This window comes from Pleurodeles waltl, chromosome 3_1 (assembly GCF_031143425.1).
Source record: "Pleurodeles waltl isolate 20211129_DDA chromosome 3_1, aPleWal1.hap1.20221129, whole genome shotgun sequence".
In the NCBI taxonomy this organism is placed as follows: Eukaryota; Metazoa; Chordata; class Amphibia; order Caudata; family Salamandridae; genus Pleurodeles; species Pleurodeles waltl.
This window is the reverse complement of record NC_090440.1, coordinates 1,221,709,499-1,221,735,180: the sequence shown is the minus strand read 5'-3', so window position 1 is coordinate 1,221,735,180 and position 25,682 is coordinate 1,221,709,499.

Below are 25,682 nucleotides of genomic sequence, written 5' to 3'. Positions count from 1 at the left end.
CCATTCACGCTGAGACTCTGCCACCCACGACGACTGCTGGTGTGAAGCTCTCTTATCCTCGACTCTATGTGCTATAGCGACGGACAACCAGTAACGTGCAACCTGCACTTTGTGCTACAGTATTGACTGCTTGAGGTGTCCACAAAAACGAAGGTCCAGCCACGCCCATATGTGACACTTGACTGAATCCTTGTGTTACTGCAATATCTGCCCTTCACACCAGGGTTGCTCTTTGGGGTACAGCAATGACCATCTATAATGTTCTTCTTGCTCCTTAATGCCGCTTCTGTTACGAACCCAATCCTTTGTGCTGGATTTAGAGATGGTAACCTTCTTAGCGAGACTAACACAGTAACTTTCCCCTGGTCAAGCACGACCAGAAGACTATGAATGGTGCTTTGTTCCTTTACATGCTTTATCTATCTCAACATTTTTAAATGAATATCTCTTGTCCTACTGATTTAATTTTTGTCTATCTGGCATCAGTTTATTTATTAAAATGATCTCTATTGTTTCAAATTGTTTGTTTTTTATGTTGTGTTTTCACTTTATTACTGGTTGTGTCCTGCATAAATACTTTACACATTGCCTCTAAGTTAAGCCTGACTTCTTTGTACCAGACTACCTGTGTGTTAAGCATAGGATAAATTAGTGACTTCTGTGGTTCACCCTGAAATGGATTGTAGTAGTTGCCTGAGTGGGACTCCCACCCCCTCAACCAATAAACCAATTTCCGTAGTGTTTCCATCTGGGGTGGTGTAGGGCATCTTTGATAAATTAGGTTAACCCTGGCTAGATCCATTTACCACCATCAAAAACATGCAGTCTCAAAACATTTGTGCACTAGAGTTTCCTACAGGGCACTCTCTAAAAGACATGTTCTGTATCAGATGGGGCACGGGACTTCTTTGCACATTTCTACCGCTACCTCTTCTGCTTCGAGATCTAATGAAAATCATGAAAGAAAGGGCTCAAGCCGTTTTATTCAGTCTGGATGGAGCCAGGAGAATATGGTACTCAGAGCCCTTGTGCTAGAGTATTTGCCCACCAATGCAGGTACTGTTTCCATCCAACATCACAAAATAAAATGATGGATGGAGTGTTGAAACTTTCCAGACACTCACCGCAGTCACAGATCTGGGTTTAATCCATCATTAATTTGTTTGCCACATCACCCCAGTTTGGACCCAGCCATATGCAAATCAGTCTTGACCCTGTTCCCCATGGAAACAGTCCAGCTCGAACTGCCAAGCCAGGTCCTCCCTGGACCAGAAACAAGCATCCTGGGACCGGTTTTGGAGTATCACCCTTCATCAGCCAGGCTAGCTTGAATCCAGTGGTGCAGTGAGCAAGGAACCCACGTCTGGGCATACCCTTTCAGCGTTTGAAAAGTTTCAGCACTCCGTCCATCATCCTTTTATGTTCCTACTGTTTCTATCCAACCAACATCCTTTATCAGCAACAAGGCAGGTTGCTACACCCAAATCTCCACAACTTACACCTTCATGCATGGAGATTGAACGGCATCAGTTAAATGCATTCAGCTTTGCCGCGGTAGTTGATGTTTTCCTGTAAGCCTGATACGTTTCCCATGAAGTTCATCTGTGCTGAGAGAAATGTATTACTTTGGTTAGAGCTCATCACACTGACCCTATACAGACTTAGTTCAGATGTTCTTTTGGTGGCTTAGCAGGGCTTGCAGTAGACATAGTAAAAGGGTATTGATCAGCCCTTTGGCCTGTTTAGGTCGAGCGCACAAGCTCTTTGACCTGTTGTAAGGACACTGGGCTTTTAACCACGCCCACCTCACGCCCATCACTTTTACTCGTTCACTGGCTTGCCTTTCAAAAATCCTTTGTTATTATTGGTAAATGCTTTACGTTTGTCCCTCCCTGGGGAGGTTTTGTTACTGCCTTGCAGACTGACCCTGTGACATGGATAATTGCACGATTGACGATATGTTTGTCTATGAACAAACTTCTTTTTTCTTTTGTGTCTCTCCTTTACGCTCATGGCAGCGATGGTACTTCGAATCAGCTCATTTATGTCAAAAAATGTTTTACTGTGCATTTTCGGGTTGAGAAAGCCATGCGAGCGTTATTTCCTCATTATGCTTCACCAGTGCGGTACTTGGTGGAAAGCACACTTGCCAATGTCTTCTACTGATTCTTACTGCCAAAAAAGTCCCACTCTGCTATCTTTAAGTGTATGTGTGTTGCTTATTGGTAATATTCCCTCCTTTCTTAGATGTTTTTCATCTAGCTAGACACTTCCCTGTCCAATTTTTTCCGGTATAGTTTACCATGTTCACTTTTCAGGCGAGATAGCCCGTTTGAGTTTTCTCACTTGCCCTATGTATTGCGATCTGCTGAGCAGATATGTAAAACAATTATTTGTATTCTGAGAGATTTCATGGCGACATTCATTATTAACATGTTGTTCCTAGACAGCTCTACTTATGACAGACCTGTTGCTACTGGTGTCAAAAAGAATAATTTGCACACCCCGTTTTACTGGTACAGTTCACTTTTTCCACGTGATTTCTCATTGGAGACAGCTTACTGTATACTCATTTTTTCCCTAATATGGTTTTGTTATGATGCTCATTATTTATTTCATGGGCCAACACACAGTACTTTTTTAAGTTTTGGTTAAGTACACCATGCTCTCTACATCGACTTGACTGCACTCTAAATGGCCGACACATTTGCCACCTGACTTATTTATAATTTTTCTCATGTGATTAGTCCCTTTCGCAGGTATGTGTGTTTAAACAGAATTTCCACAATATGGCCCGCTTACATACATGCCGCATACGCTGTGGACACCATCTATATACATCCCTTTCAAAATAAAAAAGTGCCGGTACGCAGTACCGGCCCATTTAAAGCACTGTAAACAGAGCGGGCGCCAGCAGGCTTCGATACACATTGTGATAAGAACGTATGAGTTCCATGATGACCTTGCTGAGTGATGGCTGCTTGGGTGGAAGATTCAGGTTATGAGTGTGTAGACTCTTTTTGGTCTTCGAACTTTGTGCTTAACGTATGTTAGACGTAGACAATGTGCTAGATGTTTTCTCATTTCAGACCTTGTGTTTTCTGATAATATCAGTTTTAACGTGTGTTGGGACTTTTTGAAACTTTCACCTTTCTCGGACACGCGGGTTGTGAAGGGATATGGTTATTAGCCGGAAAATGTTTGTATGCTTGAGACTTTCTGCGTCATTTACTGAATATGTGGGGTGTGTTAGGAGATTCGTGATACATCAAGTTTTTGCTTGCATCCTTTTGGATTTTGCTTAATTGACATTTCTTATTGGAGACGGAGGTTGTGAAAAGAGACGTGGAATATGGGTGGTCTCTGATTTAAGTGTTTAATGCTTATCAGACATGGATAATATGTATGGTGATTCTGGAGATTGATCATATGTTCTGGATTATGTTTGTGCTTGTCTGACGCACCAAGCTCACCTCTTATTAGCTGGGCTTTCAGATTACATATGTGTACATGTTTGCGGAGGCTTCTCTTTAATTTACATCTTTTCCCCAAATGGGTAATGTGCAAACATTTGTCGACTTTGTGTCACATGATTTTTGTATTGTTTTAGTTTTTTTTCTTTTTGTGTAGAATGCGACAAATAACGCGATAAGTAAATTAAAGCTTGATATGCTGGTCCTACCGTTATTGGCAGTAGTAATTAAAACCACATTTGGAGCTGTTTTTTACTGGGTAGTAACATTGGACATAATGGGGGTCATTACAACCCTGGCGGACGGTGTTAAAGGTGCGGTAATACCGCAAACAGGCCAGCGGAGAAAAAAAGGGAATCATGACCCTGGCGGAAACCACCAACAAAGAAAGCCACTTTAACACACCGCCCGCCACGGCGGTACAGACAAGCAGCGCGGCGGTCACCGCCAACAGACAGGCGGAAGACAATGTACCGCCCATAGTATCACAACCCGCCAATCCGCCATCTTTTCCGGGGCGGCTTCACCGTGGATAAAAACACGGCGGAAATAGTTACTGCAATGGGAAAATGCTCACCTGAACACATCCCACGAGGAAGGAGGACTCCATGGAGCCGGAATAACAAATCCTACAGGCCCTTGTATACCTACTCATCTACGAAGAGCAACGGTGGCGCCGGCGAAGACAACGGTGAGTACTGCACCTACGACATAGGGGAGACAAAAGTTAGGGGGACACACACGCAACACCCCCACCCCACCCTCGCATATTACAAAACACACCAATGCATTCACAAAAATCACAGTAACAACCCACAACCCCCCCGGAAGAATGCAAAGACAAAACGAAATCAGTTCAAACATTGTAATGTATCAATATACAAGTCTCAAAAATATACAGATATATCATAAAATCATTCAGAAGTATATACATTGCGAGAAGTAGTGCAGATATGCACATATCAATGTCCGTGCACCACTAGTCCAAAAATGCATGGGCGAGGCCCACAAAAGATACCTGTCCACAAACGGAGAGAACACTGCCGGGGCATCAGATAGAAATACTACAGGCACCTCAGGGGGAAGGGAAGGGGGGGCACCTCAGCCAGATGACTGCAAAGCCAGATCCACGACGGGGCTCCATGCCCATTGATGTATCCTGGGGAGTGCAAAGCCACAGTCTCACAAGTCTCTACAGTGGGTGGGTTGCCCACTGTACCATCCTGGGGAATGCAAAGCCACAGTCTCTCAAGTCTCTACAGTGGGTGGTTTGCCCACTGTACCATCCTGGGGAGTGCAAAGCCACAGTCTCTCAAGTCTCTACAGTGGGTGGGTTGCCCACTGTACCATCCTGGGGAGTGCAAAGCCACAGTCTGTCAAGTCTCGACAGTGGGTGGCTTGCCCACTGGACCATCCTGGGGATTGCAAAGCCACAGTTTCATAAGTAGATACCAGCCTCCACTGGTTCTGGAGGGGGACTGGTGCCCAGACTGGATTAGTCTCCCCGTGACAGTTCCTGTCCCGTCACTGTCCCAGCTGCACATGGGATAACGATGCTTGATGTGGCGGCCTTTTCATTCTTCCCCGGTGCATGCCCTGTTCAGCGGTGCTTTGCCATGGCGGTTCTGGAATGTTCAGCAGTGCTTTGCCATGGCGGTCTCTGGACTGTTCAGCGGTGCTTTGCCATGGCGGTTCTGGACTGTTCAGCGGTGCTTTGCCATGGCGGTTCTGGACTGGGCATTGGTGTGTGGCATGACGTACTCTGGACTGGGTATTGGTGTGTGGCATGATGTTGCCTCATTGCCCAGCGGGGCTGTGGCAGCCGGGGCCCTCCTGGGCACTGACTCTGGCGGTGGCGGTGGTCTCCTGACCAGTGACGATACTTGGGCCCTCCTGGGCACTGACTCTGGCGGTGGTCTCCTGACCAGTGACGATACTTGGGCCCTACTGGGCACTGACTCTGGCGGTGGTCTCCTGACCAGTGACGATACTTGGGCCCTCCTGGGCACTGACTCTGGCGGTGGCGGTGGTCTCCTGACCAGTGACGTTACTTGGGCCCTCCTGGGCACTGACTCCAGCAGTGGCGGTGGTCTCCTGACCAGTGACCATACTTGGGCCCTCCTGAGCACTGACTCCGGCGGTGGCGGTGGTCTCCTGACCAGTGACGATACTTGGGCCCTCCTGGGCAATGACTCTGACGGTGGTCTCTGGACCAGTCACGACGGTGGCGTCCCGACCGCCGGGAAGGATGCCGCCCTTCTCCGCCGTGATGCTGACACCAGGCTGTGCAGACTTCCTCTGGCCCTTCCCCACCTTTGGAGGAGTCACAGCTGACACTTCAATCCCCCTGGGACCCCTGTGAGTTGTTTTGCCTCCAGAAGTCTTCACAGGGTCCCCTCGGCCACTTTCCAATTTCAGAGCCTTTACAGGGGGTGGGCTGCCAGTGCCTTGGCTCCAGGTCACACTGCCTGCCCTGGTGGCCGGGGCACTCCACACACCTTGAACATGCACAACTGGTACTCGAGGCTTTGTGGCTGAGGCGCTATGACGGGACTGATGAATTGGAGGGGGGTGGGGGCAAAAAGGTCAACTTTGCAGAGGGACAGTTTCTGACGAACACTGGGATGGGTAGTTGGAGGGGGTCTGGGAGTGGAGGAACAGGAGGTGGTTGTAGGAGGTGTCACTTTAGGTGTTTTGAGTGCAGGTGCAGGTACTGGAGGCTGTCGTGAGGTGGATGGACGTTGGGTGTGTGGGTGCCCGCGTTTGTGTACTTTGGAAGGGGGCGTCACAGACACACTGGGAGAGGACACAGGGGACGTGTAAATGGGAGTGGAGGTGGTGAGTGCAGGTGACCGGGGTGTGGTGCTAGGTGTTCTGGTGCGACTCCTGGTGCCTGTAGATGTAGTGCATGCAGGTGAGAGTGTAGATGACACTGGGAGGGAGGAGGGAGACGACGAGGAGGGGGACACAGTGGAGACAGTGGGTGTTGGTGTGTCTGCATGTGTGTGATGCTTGTGTGTGTGCCTGTGGGTTGTGTGGTGCCTATGTTTGCCAGAGCTTCCCTTGTGTGTTGACGTGTGTGCATGCTGGTCTGTAGGTGTACTTGGGATGGGCTGGGGTACAGGGGATTGGGTCTGGGTGGAGGAGGTTGGAGGGAGGAGGCTAGACACAGGGACAATGGCTGCCATCAGTGCTGAGGCCAGAGATTGCAGGGTTCGCTGAAGGACAGCCTGACCAGAATGAATGCCCTCCAGGAATGCATTACCGTGTTGCAACTCCCTTTCTACACCCTGGATGGCATTCACAATCGTAGACTGTCCAACAGTGAGTGACCTGAGGAGGTCAATGGCCTCCTCACTGAGGGCAGCAGGGGTGACTGGGGCAGGGCCTGAGGTGCCTGGGTCGGAGGTGATGCCCACCCTCCTGGGTGAGTGGGCACAGGGCGAATGCTGAGGGGCTGCTGGGAGGGCAGTGATGGTAGGGGAGGTGGCAGCTGTACCTGTAGAAGTGGGGCGCACAGATGGTGCCGCCACCGCAAGGGAGCCCCCATCGGCAGACGAGTCCATGTCGCTGGTTGGTGATCCGGTGGCCGACGTGAAGCTCCCCTCGCCCTCCGTCCCACTGGTGCATTCTGAGTCTGTGGTGTGGCCCTCCACGGCCATGTGGGATGCAGCTCCCTCGTGCTCCGGTGCCACTGTACCTCTGCCTGATGATGCTGATGCACAAAAGAACAGGGAAAGCACAAAAAGGGGGGGGGAGACAGAAGAAAGACAGGTTGAGTGCATGGCATACCGCTACCGTTGGCGGACAATACAGACACAGCAGCCCTCTGCACTACGCCGTGCTCCTGGCCTCTGCAGATGCAATTTCTGGGATCTTGCCTACATGGCTATGGTGGACATCTGCACACATGGATGCCACAGGGGCATCTATACCTGTACTTGGCACTCTACTGCGGTGGGGTAGAGTGCCACATGGCCTGCATTATGGAGGGGCCTAGTCTACGTATTTCTGCCTGGCCTAGGTACACCCACAGGCCTCCTCCCCCACCCAGACCCCTCCACTGCGCGCAAAGTCCGCAGAATGAGAGAGTACTCACCCCCTTGTGTCTGCTGTGATGCCCTCAAGCACCCATCCAACTCAGGGCAGGCCACCGCCAGGATCCGGAACATCAGGGGGGTCATGGGGCGACAGGCACCCCTCCCACATTGGGAGGCCATCCCCAGCTGAGCCTCCGCCGTCTTCTTGCTCCAGCGGCGAATGTCCTCCCATCTTTTACGGCAGTGGGTGCCCCGTCTCTGGTGGACCCCCAGGGTCCAGACGTCCTTGGCGATGGCACGCCAAATGTCCTTCTTCTGGTGGGCGCTGACCTACATGACATGCACAAGGGAAGAAGAGAAGTCATTACCAACTGCACTGTCGATGTGAGTGGCCCCCCTCCCTACCCTAGCCATGTGGCACATTCATTCACATGCATTCATGTTCCATGAACTCTGCCCCCTTCTCTCTTACAACCAGCCCTCTCCACCCAGGCCTAGCCCATACAACGTGCTACCTGTTGGTCTGGAGGACCGTAGAGTAGCGTGTACTGGGGGAGGACCCCGTCTACCAGTTTCTCCAACTCCTGAGCAGTGAAGGCAGGGGCCCTTTCCCTAGACGCAGCAGCCATCGTCGCTTCCAGACCGAGGTCACAGCGGCACTTGCAGTGTAGGTCCTCTCCTGTCGAAGATCAGGTATCTAGTGATTGAACAGATTGAAAATGGCGGTGACGTCCGCGGCGGTGCGTATCATCACCACCGGCGCACTTGTTCATTGGCTCCTGGGACCCATAGGGTCCACTGTTAACCAATGCAGCATTGCGCCGCGGTCTATGACCGCCTACTGCAACGGTGTGCAACGGCAACGCAGTTACCCCACAATCCCATTGTCCCAGGTTAGAAGTCAGGCAGCCGCCATTTCAGGGGCCCACATGGCTTCATTTACCTCTGCGTCACACATAGCTAGGCCTACACTCAACACACATACAGGAAGGGTTTTGTGTTTGGTGTCGTCTTCTGTGTAACTGTGGATACATACCTTGATAAAAATTGACTCGGTCGTCGCTGTTGTCCTTCGTAGGCGCCGTCATCTGTGACATTTGAGAAGATGGCGGAATCCTCCGGTGTACCGACGGCTGGTGGACCTGTTGACAATGGAGGAGCGACATTTAATCGCCACCTACAGGTTTGACCGTGCCACAATCCAGGAACTGTGTACCCAGTTGGAGCCAGACCTGATGTCACTAATCCGCCATCCCACTGGAATCCCCCCTGACGTGCAGGTGCTATCAGTGCTCCATTTCCTTGCAAGTGGGTCTTTTCAGACAACAGTGGCCATGGCATCAGGGATGTCCCAGCCTATGTTTTCCAACGTGCTGCCCAGAGTGTTGTCTGCCCTGCTGAAACACGTAAGGAGATACATCATTTTCCCTGAGGTGGAAGATTTGGTTACAGTAAAAGGTGACTTCTATGCCCTTGGACATATCCCCAACATCATAGGTGCTATTGATGGGACCCATGTAGCTCTGGTCCCCCCCACAGGAGTGAACAGGTGTACAGAAACAGGAAGAGTTATCATTCGATGAATGTACAGATGGTATGTTTGGCAGACCAGTACATCTCCCAGGTTAATGCTATGTTCCCTGGCTCAGTGCATGACGCCTACATCCTGCGGAATAGCAGCATCCCTGATATGATGGGTCAACTACAGAGGCACCGGGTGTGGCTATTAGGAGACTCTGGTTACCCCAACCTGTCCTGGCTATTGACCCCAGTGAGGAATCCCAGGACCAGGGCAGAGGAACGGTACAATGAGGCCCATGGGCGGACTAGGAGGGTGATCGAACGCACCTTCGGCCTCCTTAAGCCCAGGTTCAGGTGCCTCCACATGACAGGTGGTTCCCTATTCTACTCACCCAAGAAGGTGTGCCAGATCATCATCGCCTGCTCGATGCTTCACAATCTTGCATTGCGACGCCAGGTGCCTTTTCTGCAGGAGGATGGTCCAGATGACGGTGTTGTGGCAGCTGTGGAGCCTGTGGACAGTGATAAGGAGGAAGCTGAGGAAGAAGACAACGACAACAGGGAGTCAGTCATATAGCAATATTTCCAGTGACACACAGGTGAGAACATTTTCATTTTTAACATTACATTCACCGTCACACGTCTTCCTCTATCCTGTGTGTAATTTAATGGGATTATTTGGTAACTGAGTTGTTCCTTTCCATTACAGTTTCACAGGTGTGGTTACCAACGTGTGTCATCTGCATGCATCCTTCAAGGACTTGTTATGTGTGACATAGGTATGTTGCCTTTACAACTAGAAACGCATTTTGACACTGTCATTGATAATACATATTACCAAATCATAGACTGATTCCAGATTGTTTTGTGGTTCAAGGGTGTTTATTGAAGTGCTCAAAAATGGAGGGGGGGTTGGAAAACGAGGATGGGTGATGGTGGAGGAATGTCCATGGCAGAGTCCAGTCTATTAGTCTCACAGGTGCACTGCCCATATGGGCATAGGAAGTGGAGCTGGGGCAGTTTAAGTATGGACAGGGTAACAAAGTGGGACAGTGGGGGACAATCAGGGTGGTCTCATTTCCTGGCGGGCGTCTTGCCATCTTGCTCTGTCCTGTTCCTGGATCTCAGGGATCGCTTGCGTGGTGGTTGTCCGTCTGCAGGGAGTGGGGTGCTGGTGTGGTGGTCCTGTGGCGGGGCGTCCTGTCCAGCCCTCCCAGTTCCCCTGTGTTCCTGTGCCTCCGTCCCCTGGACCGTGTGCCCACTACCACTGCCCCCAGGTCCCTGTTGTTGTTGGGGTGGTGGGTTATCCTGGGTTCCCTGTAGTGGTGGACACACAGCTGATTGACCTGTTCTGGGTACGGAGGTTTGGGCCCGCTGGGTGGGTGCTGTACTGGTGTTACCAGAGGGTGGAAGGTCAGTGTTGGGCTGTGCCTGTGCAAGGAGAAGCGACTGTCCCGAGGCCCACGATGGTCCGGGCTGGTCATCAGGCTCCAGTAGGGCAGAACTGCTATCGTCACTGTGGGCCTCTTCTGTGGGTGGAGTGGAGATGTCTGGACCCTCCAGTGTGGTGACGGTCCTTCGTGATCCTGCAGGGGCATAAGAGCATGATTATTGCATGTGTGTGTGTGATGGTGTGCAATGGGTGGATGTGCGTGTACCCCAGTGCAAGCATTCCTGTGTGGGGGCTTGTGTGATGATGGTTAGGGGGTTGTTATGGGTATGTGCAGTGGGCATGCTTTCGTGATGGGTGTCCATGCTTAGTTGTGTCATGCAGGGCTTGGTGTTGGGATGGGTGGTTTGTGTTATTAGTACATTAGTGAGGATTTGGAGTGATAGGGGAGGGGATGAGGGTGGGGGTGTGTGATAGCATGCAGGTAGGGTGGGGGATATGATATTTAAGATTTGACTTACCAGTGTCCATTCCTCCACCGACTCCTCCGAGGCCCTCAGGATGCATGATGGTCAAGACTTGCTCCTCCCATGTTGTTAGTTGTGGGGGAGGAGGTGGGGGTCCGCCGCCAGTCCGCTGAACCGCAGTGTTGTGCCTGGAGACCGTTGAACGCACCTTCCCCCGTAGGTCGTTCCACCTCTTCCTGATGTCCTCCCGATTTCTTGGGTGCTGTCCCACAGCATTGACCCTGTCGACTATTCTTCGCCATAGCTCCATCGTCCTGGCTATGGATGTGTGCTGCACCTGTGAGCCAAATAGCTGTGGCTCTACCCGTAGGATTTCCTCCACCATGACCCTGAGCTCCTCCTCGGAAAAGCGGGGGTGTCTTTGGCGTGACATGGGGTGGTGTGGGTGATGTGTGGGGTGGTGTATGTGTTGATGAGTGTGATGATGTGTAGTGGTGTGTGGTGTTTTGTGCGTGGATGTTGTGTGGGTGATGGTGTTGTGTGCCTCTGTGTGGTGGGATTGTCTAATCTGTGCTGTCTTTCTGGCCTTCGTGACTAATTTTTGGTTGTAGGGGTTTGTGGGTGATGTGGGTGTGTGTTTTATATTGAATTGGGTGTGTGGGAGTGGTGTTTGTATGTGTATCAGGTGTGTGTATTTGGAATTGTCCGATGTGGCGGAGTTTTTGAGATGTGTGTGTATTTTGAGCGCGGCGGTGTGTACCGCCAATGGAATACCGTGGTTGAAAGACCGCCGCGTGGATTCGTGGGTCATAATAGCATGGGCGTGTTTCTGTTGGCGTTGAGGTGGAGGTTTTGTTTTCGCCAGTTTAACACTGACCTTTGGTGTGGCGGACTTGTGTGGGTGTCTGAATTTCGGCAGATTCCGAGATGTGGGTCATAATAGCTGTGGCGGAATTCCATGGCCGCGGCGGTGTATTGGCGGTCTTCTGCACGGCGGTAAGTGCCTTTTACCGCCAATGTTGTAATGACCCCCAATATTTGCTCTACTTACTAGACCGCCTGCATTCATGTGTTTTTAGACTATATGAACCTATCTGAAATGTATGGTTTTGTGTGCAATGCATAATAAGTATCAGTGATTAAATTAACAGTTTTTGAAGGTGCTCCTGTTACCATTATATGGAGCTGGAGGATATATGGATCACCTACTGGATTACTATATAGCTATTGTTTTTAATGATAAGCAAATTTCTAAATTGAGCACTTTATTTAGCTTTCTACTCGCACCTTGGCTAATGATAACGCGTCCAAACCTTGATAACTTACTTACAAGGGGACTCGTTTTAGGCCGATGAATCTTTTGACCACGTTTGGAGACTTCCCAGAACGAGATATCTGTCTAGCATTTCAATCAACAGATCAATAACCTAATCAAATATTCACAATGACAAATTAATCAAACTAATCAATAACATTTAACAAGAATGAAACACACCAGGACCTTTCAGCCATGAATAATCACAAGAATCTGGTAAAAGTTAGGATATTTATTCTCTATTTGTTACAATCTACTAGCATATTTATTAGTCTCAATACCAGTAAGCACATCAATAAAACTACAATATGGCAACTCGAATAAGACTTTATCAAAGCATAGATCATAAACATTAGAACAAAGCACGACGTCAACATGAATCAACTTTAGCAGAGTAACATTGGTACATTATTCAACCAAGCAAAGAATCAGTCATTTGTCTATTTGCACCCGATATTAGTGAACTCCTTAACTAACCTCTAATTAGCATTAGCATGTTGGGCTTCATGCAAAACAATTTAGCAACATGAATTTGGAAAACATCTAACTATGGTCTCTATCAAAAGAGCAGTTGGTACCTAGAAAGAAAAGGCAAACAGACAATTACAATTTATCATCAGATAGTTACCCATCCAAATGGGGCAGCATACAGTGTCAGTCTTCGTCCTCAGGACATCAGTCGGTTCGCCATCAGCCAGGATAAGCAGGTAAGACTCAGCAAGGTATAGCAAAAGGCTCTTCCCTCATAAGGAGGAGAAGTGCATCTCAGACAGGGGTAAGGCGAGGATGTTTTGAAGTATAAGACAGCTAAAGACAAAGGGCCTGATTACAACTTTGGAGGACGGTGTTAAACCGTCCCAAAAGTGACGGATATACCACCTACCGTATTACGAGTTCCATAGGATATAATGGACTCGTAATACGGTAGGTGGTATATCCGCCACTTTTGGGACAGTTTAACACCGTCCTCCAAAGTTGTAATCAGGCCCAAAGTCTCTCAGAATGGCTAAGGGTGATGAAGAATAGCTCAATAATGGCAAGGAAGAATGGCAGAGTAATGGCAGAGTAATGGATGATTTCGCCTTGTGTCACACTGTTATATTAAAATTGTCAACCAGGTCTCTAATTTCCCATTGGGCAATATTTAGTGCATCGTTATCTCTGTCCAATAATCCTTCACACACCTTACTAGAATTTTCACCTAAGACAGTTCTCATGCAGTTTATTGGCTCCTGTGATTGACTTCTTCAACAGGTGGAATGTCAGGTAAAGAAAGTTACTCTTGCCGCTCCAGTCAGTGGTTCCATTGTCTTCTCCTAGTTCAGGCGACCTTGCACCTGTTGCGAATAACACTGTTGCATTCGGCAAGAATGTCTCCTTGAGCAAGTCGGATCTCATGAGAAAGAATTTACTACGGTTACACACATATCTCTACCTTCTGGAAAAGTACAGCATCATGTCCTTCAGGAAAACAGCACATTGCACGTTAGAAAACACAGTTTAATGTGAGACCAGGCAGCTAGGCCCAGACCCTTGCTAACTAAGGCCTAGTGATTAATTTAGCAAACTTTAATACATAGCTCTTAAAGCTGATGCAAAATCATACATGAGTACATTATCAATTCATTATTAGTCAATTTCATTAATCATCGTATACATATTGGTGGCCACACCCCGTGGGCACATTTCAAACGTGTGCATTGGCATTGCATTTATGTGGTTTTATTAGACATTATATTGCAAGCTTTTCATGCTAATATTGATTATAAAAGTCACACTCCAACAATCCCTCCTCTGATGACTCTTGTCATCACACAAACCTTTCTTTTCACAAATTATTAATCTTCGAAATTCCCTCATTTCAATTTCTTACCCCATTTTTGTCGCGTCTAATTTTTCTCTGAACAGTTTCTCCCTTTTCTTTTCTTCCTTCCTATGGTTATTTTTCGCCTTTTTCAATTTTATTCTTTTGCTAATTTTGCATGCCAACCACAATCCAAATAGACAAGCCAAAACAGTCAATATTCCCTGTATTATTTTTCCCAGTATTCCATGCCAAATATTACTAAACCAGCTTCCTACTTTAGCAAGTCCCTTTCCAACCTTTTCCCAAACACCTGGTTCTTTCCGTTCCTTCAAATCAGCACTATCTCTTGTTAGGTTAGTAAGCATACTTGTAATCTCATTACTATTGTCAGGAATATAGGCACAACAATGTTGCTCAATAAAGCATCTTACAGACTCCGCCATTTTTCGCTAAAAGAATGTCTAAAGCAAGCTTGTTTTGAAGAGTCATAGCCTTCTCCGCAGCAAGTTCAGTATCCATTAGGAGTATAGCTCCTGTAAAATTTGTCAGCATGTAACCACAATAGTAGACAATTTTCAAATCTTTATCAAATTCAATATAACTCCCACTGAAGGAATTATCGCCCCAAATATGTCTCCTACTACACCAGCAGCAGTCTCTCTCATTTGTCTAGTACGATGTAATTCAGACAATTTCAGAAACTTCTTCAAATCCTCTGATATATCTTTGGGAAAACTATCCCCAAATAAAATGTCCCATACCATCCCTTTGGAAGACGGTAATAAGCATTAAGTCCACAAATATAATAGATCCCAGGGATCGCTAGATCCTGTCCATTTAACATGAACGTCCACTTACTCTGAAACAAAAACATATGCTTACATTCACTCGTTCTCACAAACACATTGTCATAATATGACTTTAGTCGCGGTATGCAAAGCTTGCCTACATGTAGTGCATCTAAAGCTAATTTCCCTTGTTCCCTAATTGCACTATAGCTCTCACTATTTACAAAAGCTTGCTGCTGCAATCCTTTCTTCAACTTCCCCTTCAATGCCATCCTTCTATCTTCCGTTTGATCTAGAAAGCTTTTTTCTACAGGTGTAAGCAAACATGTCAGATTATTGTGGTGTGCATAAGATGAACTAATTGCTAGTGTCGCTTCAAAGAACCATTTAACTAGTTATGTTATAGTATTTCACTACACTATTCAAATCCTCTATGATAGGCACATAAGAAAACACAAGATCATTGTTAGAATAAAAGTACTGAATCTCTTCCTGGTGATAGAATCATGTTAGGAACAGACTACAGTTTATCCCGTGGGTTAAGGGCAAACTATGATAGGTGACTCCCTCTTGTACTGAAACAGGAATTTGTGTACACACATAACAATCTTTCGCATCCATAGTGTTGACATACTCACTCAGCAAGCGATAGAAAACATTAGTTAATAGTTCCCCTTTTACGTTAGTTCCCTCATGCAAATATTTTGTACCCTGCTCGAACCTCTCCCAAGCTGTTAGTGAAGCAGTGGTCTCAGGAATTGTAGCATTATTAGTTTCACTCTTATCTACCAAAGGCATTCCCACAATGACAACTATAATAAATATCACACATACAATGCCCAAAGCAATACCCAAACATTTACAACGCCTACTTCCCCTATTATCATCTCTAGTATTAGCCATGATCTGTAAAGAATCCGAAAGTAAAGTGCTACAAGCGCAAACAACAACCAACTGAGGATGGTTAAAGCTCTCTTTTTTTTTTTTTTCTTCAGCAAGTCAAAGCAAGCGAAAGTCTTTCTGCAGCAATTATTTACAGCTTCCACATTCACTCCCAGGATCCTTGTCAATTCCGGTTAGCAGCTTGCCAAAATCAGTTCTCAAAAGTCAATTCAGGATAATAGTGTCACATCTGGTAATTTATCAGTCTCTTTTCTCACTTTTCTTTAGCACGGTTTTTCACATCAACACAGTCTCTGTCTCCGGCCAGACTCAGGTGCCAAAGTATTGACCTGGGACCTCTTGATCAAACCAGAACGGCAAGAATTCTTGTTGCCACTCAGCTGACGTTGCATATGCCCATTCAGGACCTACGTACTTTCTGTTTGCTACTCTCTTTCTTTTCAACTTGCGATCACCTTGCAACTCTCCTTCACTCAAATCTTCTCTCCTTGTTGTATCAACCTCCTCTTCTATTGCTTCATCAACAACCACTCTTTCTTTTGTCACTTGCAACTCTGGCCACTTATCTCCTTTCAGTGTCTCTCTGGTCTTTGATCTTCCTTGTGGCAGCTCGTAGCCCTCCTCTGACTCTATGGTGTTTTCTCTTGATGGACCTGCGATTTGCTCAGGAGTCTGGACACTCTGATTCTCTTCCGCCTCAACTTCTTCGCCTTCTGGGTCTATCAGGGGCTCAAATTCTTGTCTGTATCCCCCTGCTTCTGGGAGACCCTCCTTCTGACTCGGTCCTCCTGGCTCCTCAGTTGAGATAGGCTCACCGTCACCCCTCTGAGTTTTCTCTTCTTCGTCTCTTATTGGAGTGACTAGGCAGTCCTCAACGGGCTCTCCTTCTGTCACAGTTCCCCTTTGAATACTCTCCGGCCCTGAGACTTCCTTCTCTGTTGTTGGTGCTTTCAACAACTCAACTTCCTCATCAGTTGGACAAGTCACATTTTTCGTGTGACTGGCATGGATCCAGTTTGGCATTCCCGCACACTTCACAGCAGTAGTAGTTGTCAGTATTATTTGATATGGCCCCTTCCAACGTGGCTCCAAACACGACTTCCTCACGTGTTTCTTGATGACAACCCAGTCACCAGCTTTCAGATTGTGACCTGGATCATTTATCGGTGGCAGTGTGGTAGCTTCCACCTGGTGAGAGAGAGAGCGGACCACGTCAGCCAGACCCTTGCAGCAGTCCAACACCATATCATCCGTGATATTCACAAGAGCATTTGTAGGCACTGCGGGCAGTCTCATAGCTCTGCCATGAGAATTTCATGAGGAGACAGTCCTGTTTTCTTTTTGGGTGTATTTCTCATTGATGTTAGCACTAAGGGCAACACATCAGGCCATTTCAGATTTGTAGCTGCACACATCTTTGCCGTTCTCGATTTCAGGGTACCATTCATCTGCTCCACTAGTCCTGACGCTTCAGGGCGGTAACTACAATGCAACTTATGGTCATTATTCAATGCTGCACACAAGAGCTTAACCACCTCGTTGTTGAAGTGACTTCCTCTATCTGAATCTAAAGAGATTGGAAACCCGAAACGTGGTATCAACTCCCTAAGGAGCAGCTTCGCTACTGTGAGACTGTCATTTCCGCGTGTAGGGTAAGCTTCAATCCAGTGACTAAAGATACACACAATCACCAACATGTATTTCAGACCTCCACACACAGGCATCTCAATGAAATATAATTGCATTCTGCTAAATGGACCTCCTGCTCTCCCAATGTGGCTCAAATTCACCACTATCCCTTTTCCCGCATTCATCTGCTGACAGATGATACATCTGTGACAAATTACTTCTGCGGCTTGTCTAAACTTCGGGTTAAACCAATCAATTTTGAACAACCTGATCATAGCATCTCTCCCAATATGTGCTTGCCCATGGTAAAACCTTGCAAACTGTGACAGAAGACTGTTCAGCAAAACCATTTCCTCTCGTCTGAACCCCCCAACTCATCTGGGCTTTGTACACATTGCATCTTAAGCCAAGAGCGTTTCTCATCTCTGCTGGCACGTCCCTGCAACAATTTCAATTCTTCCAACGTGTCAACCACCCTTAAAGCGTAACTTATGCATGTCTCATTTTCTGTTTCAGGTAGCAATTCCCACTGATCCTTGAACGATATACAGTTCAATGCGAAAAACCTTGCGACTTGATCCGCATATCCATTTCCCATTGAAACAAAGTCTTTGTATTTCACATGAGCGCTGCATTTTAACACAGCAATTTCATGAGGTAACTGAATCATGTGCAACAACTCCTTAATTCTTTCACCATTTTTCACTGGAGAACCAGAAGAGGTCAGGAAACCCCTCTGTGACCACAGCTGGCCAAAATCATGGACAATTCCAAATCCGTATCTGCAATCAGTATAGGTAGTAACTTTCAATTGGGCCGCAGCATGGCAAGCTCTGGTAAGGGCAACCAATTCTGCTACTTGAGCAGAATACATTCTCTCAAGCCAGGACGCTTCCAGAATACCAGTGATTGTACATACAGCGTATCCGGCTCTCAGTACTCCTACTGAGTCTCTCAAACATGAGCCATCAACAAAGAGAATGTGGTCATTTTCTTCCAATTGGGTATCTTTAATATCAGGCCTCGGTTTGGTGCACATTTCTGTTACCTCAAGACAATCATGTTCTACATCATCAGCATCTTCAACCTCTGTGTTTTCATTTGGAAGCAAAGTTGCCGGGTTCAGCACTGTACATCTTTTCAAAGTTACATTTGGTGACCCCGGTATGATAGTTTCATACTTCGTCAATCTTGCATTTGTCATGTGTTGCGTTGTGGTACGGGTTAACAAAATCTCAACTGAGTGTGGGACCATAACTGTTAGAGGATGTCCCATCACTATGCCTTCACACTGTGCGAGGCTTTGACCAACTGCTGCTATTGCACGCAGGCATCCTGGTAAGGCTGCTGCAACTGGGTCCAAAGTAGCTGAAAAATATGCTACTGGTCGGTTTACACCTCCATTGACCTGTGTCAGGACAGACAAAGAACATGCATCTCGTTCATGACAAAACAAGACACAAGGCTTTGTGTAATCAGGCATACCTAAAGCTGGTGCCCTGCACATACACTCCCTTAGCTCAATGAACGCCTTTATCTCTTTCTCAGACATAGTTATGACATCCGGCCCATCCTTAACCTTCTTAACCGTCAGTCTTACAAATGGCTTGGAGATGACTGAGAAATTCGGGATCTACTTGCGACAGTAGCCCACCATTCCCAGAAACATTCTAACATCTCTCCGTGACGTTGGGGGACTCATTTGCAATATGGCGGTCACTCTTTCCTTGGATATTTTCCTCTACCCTTTCTCAATTAGATGACCTAAGTATTTCACCTCTTTCTGACAATATTGCAGCATCTTTGGAGACACCTTATGCCCATTATTTCCCAAGTGGTTCAGTAAGGCAATAGTATCGTACTTGCAATCATCTCTCGTTTTGGATGCAATCAACAAACTGTCAATGTACTGCACTAGAGTTGATTTAAAAGGTAATTCCAATGACTCCAAATCTTTCTTCAGTATCTGATTGAAGATGGAAGGTGATTCCGAAAACCCTTGAGGAATTCGACACCAACTGTAGACCTTGTCCAAGAATTTGAAACTGAAAAGAAATTGGCTGTCCTCGTGAAGAGGCACAGAAAAGAACGCTTGGGACAAATCAACTACTCTGAACCACTCTGCATCGCATGGAACCTGAAACATGATCACAGCTGGATTTGGCACTACTGGGAAACATTTTACCACTATGTCATTAATCTTCCTCAAGTCTTGAACAATTTGAACTTTCCCACAAGGCTTTCTCAGTCCCATTATTGGTGAATTACACAGACTGCTCAGCACTTCTTTCAAGACTCCTTGCTTCACAAAGTCCGCACTTAATTGCGCTACCTGTATAAGGACATCTTGCGCCATGTGGTACTGCGGTACCTGAGGGAACACAGCATTTGGTTTCACACTGACCTTAAGTGGTTCTATTCCTTTTATCAATCCTACTTCCTTTCCTATCAAATCCCACACTTTTTCCTTTATTGTCCCCTACAAATCTGCTGGCAGATCAGTCACTGTGAACATTGGGAAGAAGCTTATCAGGGGATACTCCTCATCTGTGGTCTCCGTCTCAGGCTCTGAGATCTGTCCGTCATCCCCTTCATCATCACTGTTTGTCTGCACCTCAATTTCTTCATTGGAACAGCTGATAGAACACCTTTTCTTGCACAGTAAGTCCCTTCCCAGTAGGGACACGGGACTTGAGTCACACACCACAAATCTGTACACTCCCTGGAAAGTACCAATCTCAACTTGAACCGGATCTGTGATCAGGTTAGTCAGGAGATGATTTGCCACTCCTACCACCTTTATTGTACGTCCTGAGAGGGGCAGTTTCGGAACTTATGCACTTCTGACTGTAGAGCATGTAGCTCCTGTGTCAACCAAGAATGAAACTTTGTGACCCATTACCTTCCCTTGCACATAGGGCCCTCTCTGATCTACCTCTAGGGACGCTGCAAGTCTACACTCCTCACTATCTGAACTGTCATCCGACCATTCATCGTTTATTCCATTACCACCACGCAATGGGAACTGTTGTACTGTGTTACTTTGACTCATTCCTTGACCTGTGACTTGTTGAGGAAGCATCACCTGTTGCTGTCCCATTGGTGCTTAGGGCAACTACATTTGCTGTCTAGGTACCACAGGAATCTGCTGTTGCATTTGCTGCATCTGCACTGGTTGTACACATGGCATCTGCACTTGTTGCATGGGTTGTAGACCCTGCATCTGAGCCATGTTATTCTGGAAGTTCGGATTTTGACCCCTCACCCTTGGTCCTTTAACATTTTGGAATGCATTGACATCATTGCTTTGTTGAACAACACCCTCCTGCACCATCATCGGGCACTCCCGCTTCCAGTGTTCGACGCCCCCGCAAGCATGACAAGGTAACACCTTCTTCATCCCCTGCACATCATTTTGAATCACAACAGTATTCAGATCTGGACCACGGTTCACAAAACCTCCTCCACCTCTCCCTCTCACTTGCGTCTGAAACATCCCGTTTCCTTGCGGCTGTTGCACCATCTGTTGCAAACAATTTCCCTGCATCCCTGCTTGCACTGCCTTAATTTGCATTACCATCACCTTCTCCTTCAACTTTCTCTGTTTCAATTCAATTTCGTCACTACAATATTTTGCATACTGCAATACCTCATCAATCGGCTTCGCTTGCCAACAGATCAAATGATTCTTAATCATCTGGCAAATCTCTGGTCTCAATCCCTCAACAAACCTTAACACAAGGTGATTCATGTCCTTTGCCTCTATAACCTCTGTACCACTGTAGTGCTTGAACGCTTTCAACAACCTCTCATAATAGGCAGGTATCGACTCTTTAGCCTCCTGCACCGTTCGATCAATCTTTTGCCAATCAATATTTTGCGGCGACACCTTCTGCTTCAAAAACTCAATCACCTTGTAGTAGGACCTCATTTCATCAGGAGACAGTGCTCCTGAAGCTCTGTCCCTTGCCGGTTCCGCTATCGGCCAATCAACACTTCTTTTGCATTCAATCCACAAGTCAGCTGGAACTATAATCTCAAACAGGGTATTCAGGTCTTCCCAAAGACATTTCACAAGCTTCACAAACCTATCTGTCTGCTGATACCACTCTATTGGCTTTTCCTTCAGCCTGGGATAGTCATTTGTGAATGACAGAATGTCATCTCTGGACCATGGTACATGGACAAGAACCCCTCCAGCTGTCTCTCTCATGGGGTACACTTTTATTGTACCAGTGTCAGGCACTGATTTCGCCTGCTGCTGCTCCGAGCAGTCACTTTTCCCTTTATCTCTTTTCTTCGCCCATCTGCCTTCCTACTTCTTTAATGCTCCCCACACTTGTGCACCCTGGAGTATCTCTTTAAGGTGTGCCTTCATCCCAGTAGACCTCATGTGATCAAAATCCTTCAGCTCAAAGTCTAACCTGTAACTTCTCTTCAAATGCTTAGTATTGTCTAGGTCTATGCCGTATTTGTCTGCTAAATTCGCCAACCTCTGGTGCACCTTGCTCACTTCTTTAGTTATCTTTGGGCACAAATACCTCAATTCCGCTTCAGTGTATGACTCTAGTCTGTTCACTCCCATGCTTCCCTCAGCTAGCTCGGCTGCTTCCACGCCCAACCTCACAAAATACAGGTAGTCTTCTCTTTCCGACCGCTCGGCTGTCGCAGGGGTAGTTTGTGGTGAATTTAACTTGTCTAACCATTCATTCAATTGCTGCGCTGTCAACCTTTGCATCGAGATATTTCCAGCCTGCATCATTGGTGTTTGCGATATATTCACACTTGAGATCTCCGGAGTCAGCAGTCCCAAACCTGAGTGTCTCATGGTATCTGGAGGATCCCCAATCGGGCAGAAGTCTAACAAGGATCTAGATCTCTCTATTGTCTGTTCCACCGGAGTCACCCCTTGAGGGCTTCCTAGGAACCCTCCTCTTGTCACCTCTTGGGTCATTACTCCCTGATCGCATACACTAGACTTCGCCTGTGCATACAACAGTACTGGCGGACCAACTGTAATCGATAAGGATATGGCGGCTGGCGACTGCCTGCTTCCCAAACCCTGTGGAGCAATAGCTCCCATGTTCTGGTTCATTGTAGGTGCTGTGGCTAACAGGTGGTCCCGTGACTGAGGTGTAATTTGGAACCATCTGTTGCTGCGCCTGAGGCAGTAAAAGTGGAGTTGGCTCAAATTGCACTAACTTTGGTCTTGTATATGCCGGATCAGACGGCACCATCAAACTCATAGTAGTCTCTAATATTGGGACATCAGGGTAAAGCCTCTGAACTGGCGGTGGCTGCAACTGTGTCTGCATCTCTGAATCAGTAGACACACTGACACTATTCTGTACCGGAGCTGGTGTTGCAACTGTATTTACCTGTGCTGTATTTGTGGTTCCCTGATTCTGTTTCGAATTTACAGGACCTGCACTAGTACTTGGTCTATTATCATCTAGGGCATATGGCGGTGGTCGATTTTGTAGCAACTGATTAAGGAACTCATCATCATCTGAGTCATCTGCATCTGCCCAGGATTTCTTAGTCTCCTTTTCTTTACTAGACCCCTTATCCGTTTTACAAGTGGCCTTCCTTCCTTGGGTTCCGGCTTCTTGAGTTATTGCGGGGAACATCCTAACTCCATCTATTATCTCCCTTCTCCACATCCTGTGCTCACTATCCCACCTAGCCTCCGCTAGCGTCTTTTCTGCTTTCCTCATTCTCCTCTCAAATGTCTGTTGCCGTTGACGTATGACCATCAATTCCCAAATTGCTAACGCCTCAAACTGTGCTGGCCTCGGAGGTGGCTTTTGCTCATTTATTGCCTTCCGCAAATTCTCTAAAATCATTATATTGAATGATCCGTGCTCCGGAAATGCCAAACACCTATCTGTCTCTGTTAATTTGCACCATTGCTTTAGCCAAAGACATGTCGCGTCTCCCCTTTCCTCCAAAATGACATAAGCCGGAGTGTCCTTTGGCGGTGTAGACTCCCCCACACTCATGGTAATGTACACATCTCCCCTTAAAGCGCTCCTTAGAGCCTTGAAGAACTTCATTTTTACGTCTTTTATCTTGTTTACAATTGAATCAGGAAGTGACTTTAATTCCCAGAACTCTCTTTGCCTACCTTCTCAACCAGTTGCCTCTCACGGACGGCTGCCAATCCGTGCGCGACCCTTCTCACTAACTGACCTATCCCATCGTGGCTCCAATGACGGCACACTCACACACTGCGGCTGACAAAGTCTTGCGGCTTGTCTTCCTCACTCTCGATTCGCACAAACCTAATGCAATATATTGCGAGCACTAACAAAACCCAAATTTGCCAGTTTACTACAGGAAGGGTAACACAATCGCTTCAGATCTTTACATAGATTTTGCTCTTCAGCCTCGGGCGCTACTCTCTTCTTCTCAGATCCCGCACTCGCAAGCAAAATTTGACCCACACATTTTATTCTCGACTTGTCAATGGTTTGCCCTAGTGCACTTTAGAACTCACCAAATCTCCATTATATTTTTCACTCACTCACATTGACTCAAACTCGACTCGTCAACCACGCCCGATTGACCTATTAAACCGTGCAAATTACAACATAAACCATCAATATACTCCGGAGTCTTAGACCACGCAGGGTCCGTACATCACCAACAACCACGTGGACAATTTTTGAGCACAAAGCACCACACTCACATGAAGTTCAACGACTTCCCTACTCTCATACTGCGGAGTACACACACACACCTACTAAAACATTACCTGGCCTAAAATTCTCACAAACCTCACAATTCACCTGCGGTATGCATAAGCTGTGCAAGCACAAACCCTACGTCACTCACACTATCACTAGAACGCCGAGAACATACCCAACCCAGTTTGGCAAGCTCCGAGATTCCAGGAAAGTCATTTGGCACTTAGGGGCACATCATCTTTCCAATTTGCATTATCTCAAAAACAATTTTCAAACAATGGTCCCTCGTCCTAGGGCCCCAAAGGGCCTAACCTGTCCTCTGCTACCAAAACTGATAACACGTCCAAACCTTGATAACTTACTTACAAGGGGACTCGTTTTAGGCTGATGAATCGTTTGACCACATTTGGAGACTTCACAGAACGAGATATCTGTCTAGCATTTCAATCAATAGATCAATAACCTAATCAAATGTTCACAATGACAAATTAATCAAACTAATCAATAACAATTAACAAGAATGAAACACACCATGACCTTTCAGCCATGAATAATCACAAGAATCTGGTAAAAGTTAGGATATTTATTCCCTATTTGTTACAATCTACTAGCATATTTATTAGTCTCAATACCAGTAAGCACATCAATAAAACTACAATATGGCAACTCGAATAAGACTTTATCAAAGCATAGATCATAAACATTAGAACAAAGCACGACGTCAACATGAATCAACTTTAGCAGAGTACCATTGGTACATTATTCAACAAAGCAAAGAATCAGTCATTTGTCTATTTGCACCCGATATTAGTGAACTCCTTAACTAACCTCTAATTAGCATCAGCATGTTGGGCTTCATGCAAAACAATTTAGCAACATGAATTTGGAAAACATCTAACTATGGTCTCTATCAAAAGAGCAGTTGGTACTTAGAAAGAAAAGGCAAACAGACAATTACAATTTATCATCAGATAGTTACCCATCCAAATGGGGCAGCATAGAGTGTCAGTCTTCGTCCTCAGGACATCAGTCGGTTCGCCATCAGCCAGGATAAGCAGGTAAGACTCAGCAAGGTTTAGCAAAGGGCTCTTCTCTCATAAGGAGGAGAAGTGCATCTTAGACAGGGGTAAGCCGAGGATGGTTTGAAGTATAAGACAGCTAAAGACAAAGGGCCTGATTACAACTTTGGAGGAAGGTGTTAATCCGTCCCGAATGTGACGGATATACCACCAGCCGTATTATGAGTCCATTATATCCTATGGAACTCGTAATACGTCTGGTGGTATATCCGTCACATTTGGGACGGATTAACACCTCCTCCAAAGTTGTAATCAGGCCCAGAGTCTCTCAGAATGGCTAAGGGTGATGAAGAATAGCTCAATAATGGCAAGGAAGAATGGCAGAGTAATGGCTCCGTAATGGCTGATTTCTCCATGTATCTCGCTGTTATATTAAAATTGTCAACCAGGTCTCTAATTTCCCATTGGGCAATATTTGGTGCATCGTTATCTCTGTCCAATAATCCGTCACACACCTTACTAGAATTTTCACCTAAGACAGTTCTCATGCAGTTTATTGGCTCCCGTGATTGACGTCTTCAACGGGTGGAATGTCAGGTAAGGAAAGTTACACTTGTCGCTCCAGTCAGTGGTTCCATTGT